The sequence below is a fragment of the Trachypithecus francoisi genome, unplaced genomic scaffold (assembly GCF_009764315.1).
Source record: "Trachypithecus francoisi isolate TF-2019V2 unplaced genomic scaffold, Tfra_2.0 Lachesis_group12, whole genome shotgun sequence".
In the NCBI taxonomy this organism is placed as follows: Eukaryota; Metazoa; Chordata; class Mammalia; order Primates; family Cercopithecidae; genus Trachypithecus; species Trachypithecus francoisi.
Window position 1 is genome coordinate 55881935 of NW_022681457.1, and position 14941 is coordinate 55896875.

General features: G+C 34.0%; 2 protein-coding genes across 4 annotated transcripts in view; both read right to left on the bottom strand.

Moving 5' to 3' along the window:
• ZNF43 (zinc finger protein 43) overlaps positions 1-14941 on the bottom strand; it is a 534348-nt gene that overhangs the window by 285268 nt on the left and 234139 nt on the right. The gene's annotated exons all lie outside the window — the stretch shown is intronic.
• LOC117091333 (putative zinc finger protein 730) overlaps positions 1-14941 on the bottom strand; it is a 284531-nt gene that overhangs the window by 164023 nt on the left and 105567 nt on the right. The window lies entirely within an intron of this gene.

A 14941-nucleotide genomic window follows, 5' to 3' on the forward strand; every position in this document is an offset into this window, starting at 1 on the left:
AGATCAGATGGTTGTATATGTGTGGTGTCACTTCTGAGGCCTATGTTCTGTTCCATTGGTCTATATATCTGGTTTGGGCCCAGTACCATGCTGTTTTGGTTACTGTAGCCTTGTAATATAGTTTGAAGTCAGGTAGCATGATTCCTCCAGCTTTGTTCCTTTTGCTTAGGATTGTCTTGGCTCTACAGGCCTTTTTGGGTTCCATATGAAATTTAAAGTAGTTTTTCCAATTCTCTGAAGAAATGTAATGGTAGCTTGATGGAAATAGCATTGAATCTATAAATTACTTTGGGTGTTATGGCCATTTTCACAATATTGATTCTTCCTATTCATTAGTATGGAATGTTTTCCCATTTGTTTGTGTCCTCTCTTATTTCCTTGAGCAGTGGTTGGTAGTTCTCCTTGAAGAGGTCCTTCACATTCCTTGTAGGTTTTATTCCTAGGTATTTTATTCTCTTTGTAGCAATTATGAATGGGATTTCACTCATGATTTGGTTCTGTCTATTGTTGGTGTGTAGGAATGTTTGTGATTGTTGCACATTGACTTTGTATCCTGAGACTTTGCTGATGTTGCTTATCAGCTTAATGAGTTTTTGGGCTGAGACAATGGGGTTTTCTAAATATACAATCATGTCAACTGCAAATAGAGACAATTTGACTTTCTCTCTTCTGATTTGAATACGCTGTATTTCTTTCTCTTGCCTGATTGCCCTGGCCAGAACTTCCAATACTATGTTGAATAGGAGTTGTGAGAGAGGACATCCTTGTCTTGTGCCGGTTTTCAAAGGAAATGCTTCCAGCTTTTGCTGATTCAGTATGATAATGGCTATGATTTTGTCATAAGTAGCTCTTATTATTTTGAGTTGTGTTCCATCAATACCTAGTTTATTGAGTGTTTTTAGCATGAAGGGGTGTTGAATATTATTGAAGGCCTTTTCTGCATCTATTGAGATAATCATGTGGTTTTTGTCAGTTTCTGTTTATGTGATGGGTTACGTTTATTGATTTGCTTATGTTGAACCAGACTTGAATCCCAGGGATGAAGCAGACTTAATCGTGGTGGATAAGCTTTTTGATATGCTGCTGGATTGGGTTTGCCAGCATTTTATTTGCATGAATGTTCATCTGGGATATTGGCCTGAATTTTTTTTTTTTTTTTAAGGTCTCCACCAGGTTTTGTTATCAGGATGATGCTGGCCTCATAAAATAAGTTAGGGAGAATTCTCTCTTTTTCTATTGTTTGGCATAGTTTCAGAAGGAATGGTACCAGCTCCTCTTTGTACCACTGGTAGAATTCAGCTATGAATCTGTCTGGTCCTGGGTTTTTTTGGTTGGCAGACGATTAATTACTGCCTCAATTTCTGAACTTATTATTGGTCTTTTCAGGGATTCGACTTCTTCCTGGTTTAGTCTTGGAAGGGTGCATGTGTCCATGAACTTATCCATTTCTTCTAGATTCTCTAATTTACTTGCATAGAGGTGTTTATAATATTGTCTGATGGTAGTTTGTATTTCTGTGAGATCAGTGGTGACATCCCCTTTATCATTTTTATTGTGTCTGTTTGATTCTTCTCTCTCTTCTTCTTTGTTAGTCTGGCTAGCAGATTATCTATTTTGTTAATCTTTAAAAAAAACAGCTCGTGGATTCATTGATTTTTTTGAAGGATTTTTTTATGTCTCTGTCTCCTTCAATTCTGTTCTGATCTTAGTTATTCCTTGTTCTCGGCTAGCTTTTGAATTTGTTTGCTCTTGCTTCTCTAGTTTTTTTAATTGTGATGTTAGAGTGTCGATTTTAGATGCTTTCTGATGTGGGCATTTAGTGCTAAATTTGCCTCTAAACACTGCTTTAGCTGTGTCCCAGAGATTTTGGTACGTTGTCTCTTTGTTCTCATTGGTTTCAAAAAACGCCTTTATTTCTGCCTTAATTTCGTATTTACCCAGTAGTTATTCAGGAGCAGGTTGTTCAGTCTCCATGTAGTTGTAGGATTTGAATGAGTTTCTTTCTTTTTTTATTTTACTTTATTTTTTTAGATGGTGTCTTGCTCTGTTGCCAGGCTGGAGTTCAGTGGCGTTGAGTGAGTTTCCTTATCCTGAGTTCTAATTTGATTGCACTGTGGTCTGAAAGACTGTTTGTTATGATTTCCTTTCTTTTGCATTTGCTGAGGTATGTTTTCCTTCCAACTATGTGGTCAATTTTAGAATAAGTGCGATGTGGTGCTGAGAAGAATGTATATTCTATTGATTTGGGGTGGAGAGTTCTGTAGATGTCTATTAAGTCTTCTTGATCCAGAGCTGAGTTCAAGTCCTGAATACCCTTGTTAAATTTCTGTCTCATTGATCTTCTAATATTGACACTGGGGTGCTAAAGTCTCCCACTACTATTTTGTGGTAGTCTAAGTCTCTTCGTAGGTCTCTAAGAGCTTGTTTTATGAAACTGGGTGCTCCTGTATTGGGTGCATATATATTTAGGATAGTTAGCTCTTGTTGCATTGATTCTTTTACCATTATGTAATGTCTTTCTTTTTGTCTTTTTTTGATCTTTGCTGGTTTAAAGTCTGTTTTATCAGAAGCAGACTCTATCCAATTTGCCTGTCTGTGTCTTTTAATTGGGGGCATTCAGGCCGTTTATATTGAAGTTTAATATTGTTATGTGTGAATTTGATCCTGTCAACTAGCTGGTTATTTTGCACATTTGTTGATGCAATTTCTTCATAGTGTCATTGGTATTAGTTAACATTTTTGCCTTTTAATATTATTTGGGATATTTTGTAAGTTTATATGTTCTAAACATGCACTTAATAAGTCTATTTTACTTCATAAACTATAAAAATCATTTTGCTGATTCTAATTTGTCTCAACCTAAAAATAATAGGCTTAGAAGATAAAAATATTTTCTAAGATTTTCTCAGGATGATAACTAAATATTTGGTTTAAATATTTTGCTTCTAGTCAAAATTTCACATATTTGATTTTGAGATAGAAAAGAATCCCATTCCAATAAACTAATATAGTTTTGAGAAAGGGTTATTCTAGAACTTGTTAAGTAGAAATGAATTACTCACAAACCTTCTTTCATAAGGAAAAATTCCAATTATTAGCTTCTCTAAAGATAAGGAGGTTAAGTGTAGACAAATCTTACAAATTCAGTGACCACAGAGCCAAATTTTTTCTTTATCTCTAGGATTTAAACCTGGGAACACAGATTAGTTTTAAGGGTTTAGCAGAAGGATACCGTGGAGTATGTATTTTTGCATCTGTTTCTTTTTTATTATGCATTTTAAAATGGTAAGCTTTGACTTGATATCCTTCTCCAAGAAGCAGAGATACTTCCAACCAGGAAGAAGCCATTACTTATAACCATGAATCATTTACATTAAAATTTAAATTATAATTTAGAATGCATAAAAACAGTTTTAAAATGTAAAGTATTAATTCTTACCTTTCTACTTATTTAACATCAAATCGATTAAACCAGCTAAAGTAGCCAATAAATTACTTTAAAAAACAATTGCCAATAAAATATAACAGTATACTTATAAACATATATTTATGTTGTGGGTTGCAAAAAAGGATAATTTCACTAAAAAAATTAAATGTGAAACTGATGTCTAATCAATATTTTTAGCTTACAACAGTGTGAAATAGTGAAAATGGAAAATATACAATATTAAACCTATGTAAAATACAATATTCTAATGATATCTAATTGTAATTATTTTCTTGTATTAATATAGTTGACATTATCTTCTTATCCTCACAAAAGAAATGAACCTTCTATGAAGATTAATGCAGCCTTCACTTCACTGTACATTAATGTGGAAGATATTATTACTTTGAGCTCCAGGAATTCCCACTGGCAAAGGGCATTAAATCATACCATCTACACACTGCCTTTTTAGTTCTTCTGACATGTTAGCCTTAGAGGGTCTCTAAATTCAGCAGTGACATTGTGATGTGACTTTGTGCCCAAAATTTGATTGGAATAGCAGCAGGTTTGTATTTTAAAGAAAATCTACCATAGCTACTAGATCAAATTACTGAAATTTTATTATGTTTATTATTTCTTTACAAAATTTCCATGGAAACAGCTAAGTTTTATTTTTAAACAGTCATAAAGAAATACATTAAATTTTATGTTTCTTATTTTTATGTAACCTTAATATCTTCAATCTCTTTTATTCCTACTTTATAGACATTGCTAATAATGTATAGATGAATCTTTTTCTAATTAAAAAGTTTGCTATTTATCAGTTAATGCTATTTGGACTCAATTTTTAAGTGTTTTACTAGATATATGTATGAATAAAATATGTACACAGTTTATATAGGCCTTATGTCTTTTAATCAAAGTGATTTTCAAACTAGGTGAGATCACCTCATAACTGTTATTTCTAAATTTTAGTTAACAAAAACGTTACTCGACAAGCTAAGTAAATGTTTTCTCTCTAACATTTTAAAATGCCTACTCTCCTAAATATCTATTTTTTTTTCAATTTTCATAACATTATGAGAGTGGAAAACAAGAAGTAGAAGTGAAGAGCCAGAGAGATTTTAGCCTTAGCACGCCATGGTTCCTCGTATGTTCAGAGGTTGAAGTGAACCTTCAAAAACAGGAAATTTTAGGAGATTGTTTTAGGTTTAATAATTATATATCCCATTTATTTTTATCTTATTTGTTTCTAATTGGAAATGTTATCATTATCCATAACTATTTCATTAGAAATAGGTACTCTGCCCAATGATACATTAAAGGTGTAGGAAAATTAAAATTGTGAAAGACTTTAAACTGACCGAAAAGATCATGACAGTTTTCTCTAAGTCACTCTTCCAGGCTATCTCGGTCTTCCATTATTTTTGAGATATTTCACAACTCTGTCAGTGTAGGCACTGATAACATTGCAAATGATTCTTTCCCATAGAAATATGAATCATTTTATCAGTAAAACTGAATGAACTATTGTCCTACAGATAAGTCCATTTTGCATCTATTTGTAAATTTATTGTAACTTGACTCTTTTACCCTCTTAAAATTTGTTGAGTATTTTAGGTGCTTTAAAATGTATGGGATGTAAGTGTTTATTTTATTATGTTGAAAATAGAAATAAAACATCTTAAAATATTTATTGGCTCATTTTAAGGTAACAGTAATGAACACATCACATGATAGTAGAAATAACACTTCAATGTTATCAGTAGATAGGCATGAGTGGAGCAGGAGAGGGCTCTCTCCTCACACATGAGAAATGTTGGGTGATAGTTTGGCAGTTACCACATTGCCTTTCTAAAAGTGATAAACTGGCAGTCAGCACCTGGGAGAGGATAGTTCCTGATGGGCTACACCTGTTATCCTTAAAGTTTTAATTAAAGCAGGTCCCGAATGGTATTACCTAGGTTTTCTTCTAGGGTTTTTATGGTATTAGGTCTAACATTTAAGTCTCTAATCCATCTTGAATTAATTTTCGTATAAGCAGTAAGGAAAGGATCCAGTTTCAGCTTTCTACTTATGGCTAGCTAATTTTCCCAGCACCATTTATTAAATAGGGAATCCTTTCCCCATTTCTTGTTTTTCTCAGGTTTGTCAAAGATCAGATGGCTGTAGATGTGTGGTATTATTTCTGAGGACTCTCTTCTGTTCCATTGGTCTATATCTCTGTTTTGGTACCAGTACCATGCTGTTTTGGTTACTGTAGACTTGTAGTATAGGTAGCGTGATGCCTCCAGCTTTGTTCTTTTGACTTAGGATTGCTTGGCAATGCAGGCTCTTTTTTGGTTCCATATGAACTTTAAAGCAGTTTTTTCCAATTCTGTGAAGAAAGTCATTGGTAGCTTGATGGGGATGGCATTGAATCTATAAATTACCTTGGGCAGTATGGCCATTTTCACGATATTGATTCTTCCTATCCATGAGCATGGTATGTTCTTCCATTTTTCTGGGTCCTCTTTTATTTCACTGAGCAGTGGTTTGTAGTTCTCCTTGAAGAGGTCCTTGACATCCCTTGTAAGTTGGATTCCTAGGTATTTTATTCTCTTTGAAGCAATTGTGAATGGAAATTCATTCATGATTTGGCTCTCTGTTTGTCTTACTGGTGTATAAAAATGCTTGTGATTTTTGCACATTAAAATCATAGGCATGGGCAAGGACTTCATGTCTAAAACACCAAAAGCAATGGCAACAAAAGCCAAAATTGACAAATGAGATCTAATTAAACTAAAGAGCTTCTGCACAGCAAAAGAAACTACCATCAGAGTGAACAGGCAACCTACAGAATGAGAGAAAATTTTTGCAATCTACTCATCTGACAAGGGCTAATATCCAGAACCTACAAAGAACTCAAACAAATTTACAAGAAAAAAACAAACAACCCCATCAAAAAGTGGGCAAAAGATATGAACAGACATTTCTCAAAAAAAGACACGCATACAGCCAACAGACACATGAAAAAATGCTTATCATCACTGGCTATCAGAGAAATGCAAATCAAAACCACAATGAGATACCATCTCACACTAGTTAGAATGGCAATCATTAAAAAGTCAGGAAATAACAGGTGCTGGAGAGGATGTGGAGAAATAGGAACATTTTTACACTATTGGTAGGATTGCAAACTAGTTCAACCATTATGGAAAACAGTATGGCGATTCCTCAAAGATCTAGAACTAGAATTACCATAAGACCCAGCCATCCCATTACTGGGTATATACCCAAAGGATTATAAATCATGCTGCTATAAAGACACATGCACATGTATGTTCATTGCGGCCCTATTCACAACAGCAAAGACTTGGAATCAACCCAAATGTCCATCAGTGACAGACTGGATTAAGAAAATGTGGCACATATACACCACGGAATACTATGCAGCCATAAAAAAGGATGAGTTTGTGTCCCTTGCAGGGACATGGATGCAGCTGGAAACCATCATTCTCAGCAAACTATCGCAAGAACAGAAAACCAAACACCACATGTTCTCACTCATAGGTGGGAACTGAACAATGATATCACCTGGACTCGGGAAGGGGAACAGCACACACCAGGGCCTATCATGGGGAGGGGGGAGGGGGGAGAGGGGAGGGATTGCATTGGGAGTTACACCTGATATAAATGACGAGTTGATGGATGCTGATGAGTTGATGGGTGCAGCACACCAACATGGCACAAGTATACATATGTAACAAACCTGCAGGTTATGCACATGTACCCTAGAACTTAAAGTGTAATAAAAAAGAAAAAAGAAAAACATACCAAAAATAAAAAATAAAAAAAAATAAATAAATAAAGCAGGTCCCAAGGAGAAGCAACTTCCTGGGCATGCATGTTAAGAGACGAATTTGGTGAAGTATGACCTTCTGGGTACATTCCACTGGAAAAAAGAAGAAAGCCTCAGATACACATGCATGTAAATCCCTAAACACACTTCACATGCTCATTTCCAAAGGGTGAGGAGAGTACTGCACATGCAGAAAACCCACCCTCAGGGAAGAATCAGGGGAAAGAGGTGAGCTGATAAAGTCCCAGGATCAAGGTTAAAGGCCCTTATTTTTCTCTCTTTGACCTTCAGTCACCCACTTGAATATCTTCCAAGGGTTCTTTCCTTTCTTTCCTGTTATAAAGCCTTTTTAAATAAACTTCTGCTCCTGCTCTGAAACTTGCCTTGGTCTCTTTTCCTGTTTTATTTTCCTCAAGTTCTTTCTTCCAAAGAGGCAAGAACTGAAGTTGCTACAGACCCATATGGATATGACTCCAGTAACTGAGGGTAATTCAGATTTCTTCCACAGCTAACATAAGTGTGAGTATAAAATTAGTTTTGACCACAAAGACCTCCTGTAATCTAAAAAAGTGGCAGTTTGTTCTGGACTATAAAAGAATATAATGAAGGACAAAATATGGAAAGTGAATCTGTCTGCCTTAGTTTACAAGAGTCTGAAAGTAAGATATGCAATATGTTAAAATCTTAGCAAAGTTTGATAAAATTATATGGGCTTCTTTCCTTGGTTTACTGATTAATGTCTTTAGCTAGAATTTTAAAGAAATTTTTTAAACCTGTATAATCTGTCTAGAAAACAGATTTTGTGTTTTATTAGAATAAGATTTATTATATTGATTTTATTATATGCTTGATTATTATCTCCCACAGGGCCCCTCCCAGAACACATGGGAATTACGGGAGCTACGAGATTTGGGTGGGGACACAGAGCCAAACCATATTAATTATTTAAATAGTTAATTGTTCAAAACTTTAATTTTAAAAATGAAATCTAGTTGTTTGTAGACAACTAGATTCTAATTGATGATGCACGTGATACCCACAGAGTTTTACAAAAATTCAGATACCTAAGTGGTACTCAAGACTTACTGTATCTCTTTACATGGTATTCATGGTAGATAAAGTACATAGCTTCAAATAAACTATACATATATCAATATTTTCCCCTTATAAAAATTGTGGCTTCAGAGCTGATAGTGTATAGAAAACATTCAGGCTATAGAGTGAGTCTGAATTTCTAGGGTTGTTAGCTGAAAAACAGATGATTTCATAAGACTATTTGTCCCAAATCCAGCAGAACAAGAATTAAAATACAAAGGACTGAAAGAATGAATGAGGAAAATTTTATTGTGTTTGAAATAAACGTGATTCATGTTAATTTTGTTTTCTGGTTACACTAAGAAATTCTTTTTCTCAATCTGTCAACTCACAAGTTACTAAATTCTGTGTTTGTAAAATGAAGTGAAATATTTTTAGATATGATCCATTCTCGCTGACCACTGCTGGTTCTGACTCTAAATCTCTTTACTTTCTCTAAGTAGCAATATATTTATTTCAAAGATTTTTAAGACTTTTTGAGAATCTGTTCTTATACTTGCCAGGATATAATTGGCCAAATGTTTGAGCAACCAAGGTTTTAGCTGGAATTTCATATTTGAGGATAATTTACATTGACCCAGATATGACCAAGATACTTTTAATGATATGTCTACTTAAATTATGGATCTAAAGTCTACAAAATTCTGCCACGAAATGAATCTACTGCAGGTGTATTGAGTCCCAGGCTATGCGTAGTCAAGAAAGGAACTCCTGGAAGTCCTGGAACTGTGACAGATTTTTGGGGTGGGCTTCAAGAAGAGAAAAACACATGTAAATTTATATGTATTGCAGATGAAATGTTACAGAGTAGTTCTTCAACTTGATTTTCTAGCCTGGGGATATCAAATATGGCTTTTAAAGGTTCAATAATATATTCCTTGTGAAAACTTATGGACTAAAATGAATGTTGTGCCCCCAATATTGAAAATTTGGGGGCTCAATAGTTATATTTGAGATTTATGATCAAAAGAGGGAAGGAAGGTACTTTAAGGACAAATTATAAAAGACTGAAATTATCTAAAAAGATTATGGTGTCTTAACCAACACATCATTCCTAGTCATCTAAGCCTTTCATTGTCTTTGAGGTATTTTTAAAACTTGTAAAATGTAGAAACCTGATATTAGTGCAAAGGATTCTTGTTCACAGAAGTGCAAATTCATTATGTTCCATGAAATACAAATGATTTTTGCCTGTGGATGCTCCCATTTTACACCTATGTGTAAATTGATTTCAACATTTCTTCATTTTCTATCTGTATGTGGTTCTTTGAATTTACTTTTGAACCTGTTTTAACATATTTCTGGTTCTCTCATTAATTACTGAATTAAATAAAATATTTGAAAAGTATTCAGTTTGTAATTTTATGAGAGTTATTATTTCACCTATTAAAAGCATTTATTCTTTAGGAGAGTTTTGTGTTGTTGTTAGTTTTTTGCTTCATTGCTTTCTGTGTGTATGTGTTTTGGTGGAAGCCAATAAAGAGCTGAGTTTCATATCTCAAGCTATAGGTGAACCAAAACACACATATGAGTACAGAATTAAAGGGGGCCATAGGAAATATGGTACCAGGAAATAAGAATAATCTTGACGACATATTTGGGTTATTCAGGCTCTAGGATTAGGAAATTAAATAGAAACATTTCTAGATTTTGGAGGACCAGGTAGCTCAAAATAATATATTGCTAGCATGGTTCTTGCTATTTTTATTACTATTATGACCATTGCAATTAATTTTACAATTATTGTTAGAAATTAAGTAAAGTCTTGACAAATAACAGAAACATAAAAAAAGGAAAGTACAAGTTAATCACAGACTGCGTTCCTGTTTAAAACACTGACTTTTACTGAACCTTGTAATTTTGGGTTTTTACAAACTTAAAACATCCTCTAATGGAACTTGAAATTAAATTAACTTCAGTTACAGACATACAAACCCAAGAAAATATGAACAAATCAACTCTAACATTTTAACATTTAGTTAGATAACTATTTAGCTGACATATAAGACATCACTTTAACATGAAATATTTCATCAGAACAAGAGGATTTTAAATTTTACTAGAAGAAAAATGAAGCTGGAGTATGACTTTGATTTAAACCACTTGTAAATCTACCAAGAAGAGGAAAAACTACTTTAGGGAATAAACCTGAATCATTAATTATTCTCAGCTAACGCTCCAGAGATGAAAGATAATAAGTGCTGATAAACTTCACGTTCCTCAATAATCTTTTTCGTAATAGTATTAAATATGATAATAGTTAACATAGACTGAGGGCTTATAAGCTAGCTATAGCTGAGTCATTTATTTATTTATTTAGAGACAGTCTTACTGTGTTGCTCAGACTAAAGTGCAGTGGCTATTCACAGGTGTGATCATGGCACACAACGACTTAAACTCCTGGGATCGAGCAATCCTACCTCAGCCTCCCAAATAGCTGGGACTACAGGTGTGCACCATCATGCCCAACCAATTTAGGTTTTATGATTTCTTTTAATACAGATTTTTTTACAGATGAGGAAAATGAGGTATGGTTTGTAACTTGTACAAGTTTGCTCAAGTAATTATAATCAAAGCTTGGGGCCTACCCGAGTAAACTTAATCTATTCATTCAATTAATCTTATCAAGCACCTACTATGCTCTTCAAAGTGGACATTAAGAACATAGTTGATTAAAAATCATAGAACCTGAATATAAATAAATAAATGAATAAATAAACAAATAAATTGTTACAACCACTGGCTGACACACCCTACATTTTAAAATTTTACCCTTATCTTCCCTATGGGCATGAAACACACACACACAAACACACACACACACACAGATATTGCAGCTGCCTCTCTGATTCTGGATACAATACAAAGGGTATAATGGCCTGGATAGTATTAAGGCACGGATAACATTAATGTACAAAAGTGACAAGAGTACCAAATTGTGGTAGAGATTTTCCAGTCATTCAGTGGTTCCATAAGTATAGACAAAGGCACTGATTTCAAACAGATTTTTTTGGTCCTTATGATCTGCTTTAAAAACATAGTAAGAATTGGGCCGAGCACAGTGGCTCAAGCCTGTAATCCCAGCACTTTGGGAGGCCGAGACGGGCGGATCACAAGGTCAGGAGATCGAGACCATCCTGGCTAACACGGTGAAACCCCGTCTCTACTAAAAACTACAAAAAACTAGCCAGGCGAGGTGGCGGCGCCTGTAGTCCCAGCTACCCGGGAGGCTGAGGCAGGAGAATGGCGTGAACCCGGGAGGCGGAGCTTGCAGTGAGCTGAGATCTGGCCACAGCACTCCAGCCTGGGTGACAGAGCGAGACCCTGTCTCAAAAAAAAAAAAAAAAAAAAAAACCATAGTAAGAATTAAAACCATCCATATCCACATACATGTCTACGTTAACATAACTCTGCTATTCCATTACCTTCACCAAAATAATTTTACTATTCCTGAAAACTTTTGTGGAGAAAGATAATAGTTGTTTATTCTAAGAGCTTTCTGAAAGATTTATTTATTTACTGAAAGATAAATGACTTATGTTATCTGGAATAAATTTTGGAAAAAGATACATTATTTTTATATGTCATTCACAACAGAGAAATATCTAAAATGAGTGTTATACTATATGTGATTTCTGGAGTTTGTTTAGTTTTATCAGAAGATTTATATATTTTCTTCATTATATTATATTATTTTTCAAACATTATCATCCTTCCGAAGCAAAGTGTGAGTATAAATGCCCAGGATAATGCTTATTTAGTTTCTGCTAGAGTAAGTGAAACTATTTCATGATAAAATATCACTATGCACAAAGATACATTTCTCTTTTGTATATGTCACATGTAAATGTTAAAGCAGTTACTCTTCTGAGTTTAGCGATAATTAAAAAAAAAAACAAAACACTATGTGAATATCCACCTAGAGTTTTAAAACATTTACATATTTTCTTATCTAACACAACCCTGAAGGATTTTTATTGATTTCAGGATTTTAGCCTGATTCGGAAAAAACTTGCATTTGGATTTTCACAGGCCAATGAATTTTAAAAATTCAATGTTTAAGACGCATTCAGAATGTGAAAGGCAATCTTTTTTCCTTGACAAATCTAATTAATTCTATCCTTCTCCATAGTAATACCAGGAAAGTCAGAGAAGCCTGAAAGTCATCTTCAAAGCTCTTTTTAAAATATCATTTCCAACTGAATGGGTCATGGGGACATATAAGTTTTACCACATTAATATCTTTCCAAGCTGGCCTATTTTTAAAAAAATTCTATTGCCATTTTGCTAAATTTAGTTTCTCATTATCCCTTTTTTTGCACCATTGCTATACTTTTCTGAAAGATCTGTTTTTATTAAAACTTATCACCAAGAATATATGCTCTATACTACTGCCAGTCAATGTTCTTGGGTTTGTTTGTTTCTTTTTATTTAATGAACTTTGAATAATTTTATTTCCTTATTAAAACCCCTTGATAACTAAAAGAATAAATCTCAACATCATATACATGAGGTCCTGACTCATCTGACCCTGCCTCCCTCATGCCTGTATGCCTTTGTAAGTATCAGTCACCGTGAAATGTTATCATGTATGTTCTTATGGTAAGATCTGCAAGATTCTATAGTACTTATTTATTCAATATTTATGGTCTTTCCCGGAATATATTTTTTCCAAGATTAGTACTATGTATTTAAGTCCTAAGTACCAACGCAGAGTTTACTAAGAAATAGTTTATAAATGAGTGGTTTGTTAATCAAATAAATGTGTAAAAAACATTTCTGGGACATATTTTTTCATTGAAATTGGGAAGCTCTTCCAACTTGTGGTTATTAAACTGGTACAAAACACATATTCAAAAATAAAGTGTCGAATTGACCAAGGGCCACACCTCTGCCTTTCAAGCTGTTGGAATTATTAACATGCCTCTAAAACTAACAGCACTACACTGCTATGGGACTATTACCTGGGAAGGAAGCACAAAAGTGACTTGAGTTTCAGAAAACTTTAGAAAACACCCCTGAAAATACAGCAGTCCCCTGTTTGTCTGCAGGGAAGATGTTCGAAGACCCACAGAAGATACCTGAAACCATGGAATGTACCAAACCCTATATATACTATGTTTTTCCTATATATAATTACCTATAATAAGTCTAATTTATAAATTACACATAGTAAGAGATGAACAATAATTAATAATAAAATAGAACAATTATAACCATATACCATCATCACTTCTTTTTTGCTTTATGGCCATGTATATATTTTACTTAATGTAAAATTTTACCTCGTGGTAATTGAACATACCACTGAGATACTACAACAATAAATCTGATAACCAAGACAGCTAATGACTAATGGTGGGTAGAGTATACAGCAGTGGCTACACTAATCAAAGGAATCATTCACATTCTGGGTTTGTGTTGCCTATGCTTTTGGTATCATATCCAATAATTATTTGCCCAAACCAATGTTCTTTATGTTTTCTTCTAGTAGTTTTACAGCTTCAGGCCTTACGTTTAATTCATTTTGTATATGGTGTGAGAAAATAGTCTAATTTCTCTCCTGCATGTGATTATCCAGTTTTCACAGATCTCTATTGAGATCACTCTCCTCATTGTATATTCTTGGTACCTTTGTTGAAAATCAATTAACCATAAATTCATGGGCTTACTTCTGGGCTGTCTAGTCTGTTCCATTGGTCTATGTGCCTATTTTTGGGCTAGTACCATGCTGTTTTGATTGCTATACTTTGAGGTAGTTTTTGAAATTAAGCAGTATAATGTCTCTAACTTTGTTTGTTTTGTTCAAGATGCATTTGACTATTCAGGGCCTTTTGGGATTCCACACAATATTTAAGATTGCTACTTCTATTTACGCGAAAAATGCCATTGGCAATTTTATAAGAATTGCATTGAATCTGTAATCAATTTGAGTAGTAAGAATTTTTTCACAATATTAATTTTTAATCTATTAATAAAAGATATCTTTCTATTATTTGTATCTTTAATTTTTTTATCAGTGTTTTATAGTTTTCAGCATACAGGTCTTTAATCTCTTTTGTTAAACATATTCCTAAGGAATTTTTGTAGCGATTATGAAAAGAATTTTTCTCTTGATTTTTTTAGGTAGTTCATTGTTAGTGTATTTGAAAAACTACTGATATTTGTAGGTTGATTTCTATGCTGCATCTTCCTGAATTCATGTTGTGATTCTTGTCTGATTTGGTCTTGAGGACTCTCTTCGGAGAGTGGCTATAAATGCTGATTCTTCCCTGATGGGCTTCCAGGGGTGATGGTTTTGGATGTTATAGTGCGTCTTTCATAGGATCCTTCTTTATTTTGGCGGACAGTCTAAAGCCTATGTGTTCGAGCTGTGACCAGATGTTCCTTTGATAGGTAACTTATTTATGCTGACAGCTTTGGCTCTTGTCTGACCTGTGTTCAGTTTATTTCTAACAAGATAATCACTCTCTAGAGGAGCCCTTACCAGGAGCAGAGTTACATTTAGACGTGTTGGTCAGGCAAAACAAAACCACATGAAATAACAGAAGCATTGTATTACTTACAGGTCCCAGAAT